This window comes from Paramisgurnus dabryanus, chromosome 19 (genome assembly GCF_030506205.2).
Source record: "Paramisgurnus dabryanus chromosome 19, PD_genome_1.1, whole genome shotgun sequence".
In the NCBI taxonomy this organism is placed as follows: domain Eukaryota; kingdom Metazoa; phylum Chordata; class Actinopteri; order Cypriniformes; family Cobitidae; genus Paramisgurnus; species Paramisgurnus dabryanus.
Genome location: NC_133355.1, coordinates 24,498,022 through 24,504,255, shown reverse-complemented (window position 1 = coordinate 24,504,255; position 6,234 = coordinate 24,498,022). Strand labels below are relative to the sequence as shown.

General features: G+C 38.7%; 1 protein-coding gene across 1 annotated transcript in view; it reads right to left on the bottom strand.

The window, feature by feature from the left end:
• npr1a (natriuretic peptide receptor 1a) overlaps positions 1-6,234 on the bottom strand; it is a 98,494-nt gene that overhangs the window by 26,295 nt on the left and 65,965 nt on the right. The gene's annotated exons all lie outside the window — the stretch shown is intronic.

Below are 6,234 nucleotides of genomic sequence, written 5' to 3'. Positions count from 1 at the left end.
GACTAAAAAGCTCATTATACTTCTGCGTAGGGCCTAAGCCGTAGCCTACCCTTCGGTTTTCATGCATACTTTTGCGCGGTTGTTCGCGACGACATGCAATTACACATGCAGACCACTAGTAGGCAGTATCCACTATGTAATTTGAGAAGATCAGCAGTTATGGAGGTAAATAGACAGCGAATATTGTTGCAGTTTGAGTTAAATATCATATCTCAACTCAGCCCATCTTTGTTTTTACTGTCTTGAGTGGAAATCTGTATAAGCAAATGCGATGAAGATCTTTGACCTGACAGGAGGGGTTTTAGCAGACCTAGGAAACCAGAGTACCCAAAGTAAATCCACGCTGGCAGAGGGAGAACATGCAAGCTCCACAGAAAGACCTCCCGACCCAGTCAAGGCTTGAACCTTCTTGGCTACCCACTGAGCTACCCTATCATGGTGCATTAGAATTACACTGGCAAATAATTGCATTGTAAAGGAGCTTGGCTTACTCACAAAATCTGATCCAAGAGCTTTGCAATTCTTTAAATACTCCCCCATAAGGCTACCCCCAGAAGATTTTTCAATTTCCTTGTCTAAGTGCTGTGAAAGAGTTTGAATGTCTCACATTGTGTTAGTAGTTTTCTGCATAATGCATGTTCAGTTTGTGCTTTCAAGCACCCATGAAGTTGAAATGTATGTCATGAATACAGTGAATATTGTAGGCAATATCAGGAGGGTGGACAATGACTTTCACCACCTCTGCTTGTTGATACTGATCAATACCGCTCGCCAAAAGAAAAGTGAGATGGTCAGACTGTGAGTGAGAAATGAGTGAGATGTGTTAATGACTTGGGAGCGGAGATATAAATGGAGTGAAAAACACAAAAAATAAAAAGGGAAAAGCACAAGGCTGTGATAAGAAATCAATGCAACATGAATGCATGCCTCTCTCACCTACTGTGCAGACAGTGCTGGTGATTTGGGCTCCCAAGGTCCCAGTGGAGAGCCAGGTTCAGTTGGCAGCATAGAGTTTCAGCCCTGACATGACATCACATGGCTTTCATTTGAGCCACACTAATAAGGACGCCCGGTGTGGTGTGTGCGCGCATGTGTGTTAAGTGGGGTTACGTGCATGTATGCATGCTCTGGGTTTTTGTCTCTCCTGTACTGAAGACACAGATCCCTCCTAGTATACCAGACTTTTTTACATGAAATTAAATGAATTAGAGAAGTAATTACTGAGACAGAATCTACTGTTTGGAACAGCTCTTTAAGACACACTGATGTTACAAAAAACATATTTTCATGAGGTTATGTCTGTGTAATTACACATCAGCATGAGCGTTAGTTTGACAGCCCCTCATCTGCATAAAACGGGCAGCAAAAAAAAGCAACACAGACGTGACTGGCATGGCTTTCCTGTTTTAATACCAGCTCTAATTAGCTTGGTATTTACAAATAAAAGCAGTATGATGAAATTGAAATGGAAGTCATGAAAGCCAAAAACATGTTGACAGAAAGATAGAAATAAATGTTATATTTATATTGCGCAATATATCTATTTTGATAGAAACTTAAATATGACTTATTTTCCAACAAGCCTCTACAAAGTGATTATAGTAAAACTGTCCTCCGATTTAAAATATATATTATAATTCAGAGTCATCTGAATTTAACTGGACCAACATGAACTAGATAATGTGCTTCTAAGAATTATATTTTGTATATAAAATTACATATATTGTTGTTTATAGTGTTATACAGTGAGGAAAATAAGTTTTTGAACACCCTGCTATTTTGCAAGTTCTCCCACTTAAAATTAATCATGGAGGGGTCTGACATTGTCATCGTAGGTGCATGTCCACTGTGAGAGACATAATCTAAAAAAAATCCATAAATCACAATGTATGATTTTTTCAACTATTTATTTGTATGATACAGAAGCAAATAAGTATTTGAACACCTGAGAAAATCAATGTTAATATTTGGTACAGTAGCCTTTGTTTGCAATTACAGAGGTTAAATGTTTCCTGTAGTTTTTCACCAGGTTTGCTCACACTGCACGAGGGATTTTGGCCCAGTCCTCCACACAGATCTTCTCTAGATCAGTCAGGTTTCTGGCCTGTCGCTAAAGAAACATGGAGTTTGAGCTCCCTCCAAAGATTCTCTTTTGGGTTTAGGTCTGGAGACTGGCTAGGCCACGCCAGAAACTTGATATGCTCTAGAGCCACTCCTTGGTTATCCTGGCTGTGTGCTTTGGGTCATTGTCATGTTGGAAGACCCAGCCTCGACCCATCTTCAATTCTCTAACTGAGGGAAGGAGGTTGTTCCCTAAAATTTCACAATGCATGGCCCCGGTCATCCTCTGCTTAATACAGTGCAGTCACCCTGTCCCATGTGCAGAAAAACACCCCCAAAGCATGATGCTACCACCCTCGTGCTTCACAGAAGGGTTGGTTTACTTGGGATAACATCATTCTTCTTCTTCCAAACACTTTCCTGGAATTATGAACAAAAAGTTATATTTTGGTCTCATCTGACCACATGACTTTCTCCCATGATTTCTCTGGATCATCCAAATGGTCATTGGCAAACCTAAGACGGGTCTGGACATGTGCTGGTTTAAGCAGGGGAACCTTCCGTGCCATGCATGATTTCAAACCATGATGTCTTAGTGTATTACCAAAGTAACCTTGGAAACGGTGGTCCCAGCTCTATTCAGGTCATTGACCAGCTCCTCCGCTGTAGTTCTGGGCTGATTTCTCACCTTTCTTAGGATCATTGAGACCCCACAAGGTGAGATCTTGCATGGAGCCTCAGTCCGAGGGAGATTGACAGTCATGTTTAGCTTCTGAATGATTGCTCCAACAGTGAACCTTTTTTCACCAAGCTGCTTGGCAATTTCCCCATAGTCCTTTCCAGCCTTGTGGAGGTGTGCAATTTTGTCTCTAGTGTCTTTGGACAGCTCTTTGGTCTTGGCTATGTTAGTAGTTGGATTCTTACTGATTGTATGGGGTGGACAGGTGTCTTTATGCAGCTAACGACCTCAAACAGATGCATCTAATTTAGGATAATAAATGGAGTGGAGGTGGACATTTTAAAGGCAAAATAACAGGTCTTTGAGGGTCAGAATTCTAGCTGATAGTCAGGTGTTCAAATACTTATTTGCAGCTGTATCATACAAATAAATAGTTAAAAAAGCATACATTGTGATTTCTGGATATTTTTTAGATTATGTCTCTCACATTGGAAATGCACCTACGATGACAATGTCAGACCCCTCCATGATTTCTAAGTGGGAGAACTTGCAAAATAGTTATTTTCCTCACATAAATATGCTTGCATTAATATGTTCTTATTTTAAATTTAGCACGTATCAAGATAATTTCATCATTTTTACAACGCAATATAAACTTTATATTAAACATAACTTTAAAATGATCATGTGCTCACTGTCACGTGACATAGTCAACATAGTTATGTGAGATCTCCTTAACTCTGCGGTAAGTTTTATTTCATCTCAAATATCAAATGGTTTGTGCTCCCTATCATTAAAAATGATCACAGCAAATAGCATGCACAGGATTTTTGTACTGCTTGTCAATGATAGCTCACAAACTCGCACAAGCTCAGGGTATGTTGTCAATGACCGGCTTTGAAATCCGCGGAGTTTTCCGCTGAAATCTAAGGATGCCGATTCCATTTGGGCCTTGGTATTGCTACAAATATACCAGTGTGACTCATGACTGGTTTTGTGGTCCAGTCTCACAAATGAATTCATTACAAATGCACATTTCTACTGAAATAAATCTGCTGCATTAATACTTTCCACTCATGTATCAAATTCTGGATGTATACAGTAATTGACTGCAAATGTCATGTAGGTTCATGGATGTTAATAAGTCTGACTATAAAACATTTAGTAAATTCATAATTCTGACCCTTTAGCAGTAAGTAGTTAAGTGTTTTTTTTCTTTGGATTGTCCTTGTTAATAAAAAACAGTGCTATTCGGGATGTGTGGTAACATGTGGTGAATGTCCATGTAAATCCTACTATACCAGGATATCATTCAGAACTTTATATGGCCACCAGTGGGATTGTGGACAGCAGCTGCGTCCTGGGAAGTGGCTTATAATATATTTGGATGGTTTGCATGGGTGTGGGAATGGACAAAGCTTGATCTTCTCATATTCATAAAAATACATATTTATCTAATATTTTAATATTTATATATCTATACTCTATGTCTGTTTCACAAGATTCAGAGCGCATCAACGCATCTCCCAGTGCAAGCATCATGTGGTGAATTGACTTCCATCTGACTGATTTTCCCCAGCCGTGTAATCAAATGTCATGCGAATTGTCCCGTAAAAAATTGCTGCACTTTTCAGGAGCAAACAAAGTCAAAGCAATTGCATGAACTTGAACTGTTCTTGTTGACATCCAATGTTTTGACACGGGTGGCTTGATAATGCGTGTGAATGGCCCTTTACAGATGTTTAAATCTGTGAGAAGGTTATGTTTTAACATAACATTAGTACACATTAGTACACCTAACAAAGAGCAACTTATTTTTACAGCATTTATTAATCTTAATCTTAACAAATAAAGTTGTTCATCATGGTTCATTGTGCACCCTCAGAAAAAAAAGGTACAATAAGGTACAAAAGTTGTACATACTATGACCTTTTAAAAAGGTACAGTCCCAGTGACAACCTTTGTACTCCTTTTTCTGAAAGTATGCATTGGCTAATGTTAACAAAAACGATTAGTTAAAGTTTAAATTAACATAAATTAAGCTTAATAATTGCTGTAGAAGTAATGTCAATTGTTAGTTCATGTCTAATGTAGTTAACTAATGTAATAATGGATCCTGATTGTTAAGTCTTACCAAATTTTCTAACCAAATGAACAAACAGGATAATTTAGACACTATTTCCAATAGAAATCAAGAGCTCAGACAAAGGGTCAGATTTGATGCCTGATACAAGAGTGTCTGAAATAAAGCCTTCAAGGCAGCAGGAGTTAAGCTTTTGGATTTTAATTGTGCTACTCATTGAGAGTCCACAGTCAATATCAAGAGGAATTGATTGCATGTTGTAAGACTCTCTCGTCTTGACAGCTCCTCATACTTTCGATAACGTTTCCCCACTTGTTTACAAAGTATGTCAATAACGTGCCTTTATGCAGTAAAATACAGTTTCTTAGAGTTGCAAAGTCATAGATCGAATTATAGATACAGATGGAGTCTTTTTTGTGATTAAGTGTTACCAGCAGTGCTTTTGAAAAAGGTCAAATGCTTTGAAAGCTACCATCTAAGATACTAAGCCTATAATAACCTCTTTGATTAAGCCTATATGTATCTCTCAAATATGGCAAAATGAAAGAGAGATGATGGTAGGTGGAATTACGCAACGGAGGAAAGGTTCGTGGAGCTATGGCAACAACAATTTGGCCTTTATGATTTGTTTACGCTGTTGTTTCTGGACATCAGTTGCTAGTTCTGGCCTTTAAACGAAATCCCATGTTGTGGATGACTGGTTGGAAAGCGAACTGTAGTCTGATATGTTTACACAACACAATCAGAATTTAGGAGAAAAAATTGCATAATAAAATAACAAAATATTGACTAAAATATTGTCTGAACCCAGTATTATGTGTCGGTCACACTACACTTTTCGTTCCATTAATTTGCAAGCAAATGCGTCAGACTGAAAACTAAAGCTCGTGGGGAGATATTTTTGCATTTTGCTGTGTACCAAATATCAAATCTGGTGAACTGACCTGTGAATTCGTGTCACATGGACATATGTGACCAGAAGAAAACCGGTACTTCACGGGGTGACCCCTCTCTTTACTGAAAAGCAAAGATGGACGAAGCAGAAGAACTTGTATTGACAAAGCGCTCCTCGACCATATTCATAGTAACATCCAAAAAATATTTGCATGCTTAAAGTCTAGTGTGACGGGCCCCTTATGATGCATGCGCAACAAAGTCGCTTATAATGTGAATGTACCTTTAGGAGGTATTTCTAAATCTGGTTGTCATAAACAAATGAGTAACGTACACTCCAGTAACTGACAAGGGACGGATGGCGTAAACTCCACTGCTTCATTCTCATTGGTAGTCGCTCCCAAAAGTCACTCATAATTTGCATAAAGTTAAACTTTCCTTAACTTTGTTGCACGACTGGACATGCCCCATCCAGTCACCAACGTTCACTTTCGCTTGTTTCGGAAGTCAGCAACCA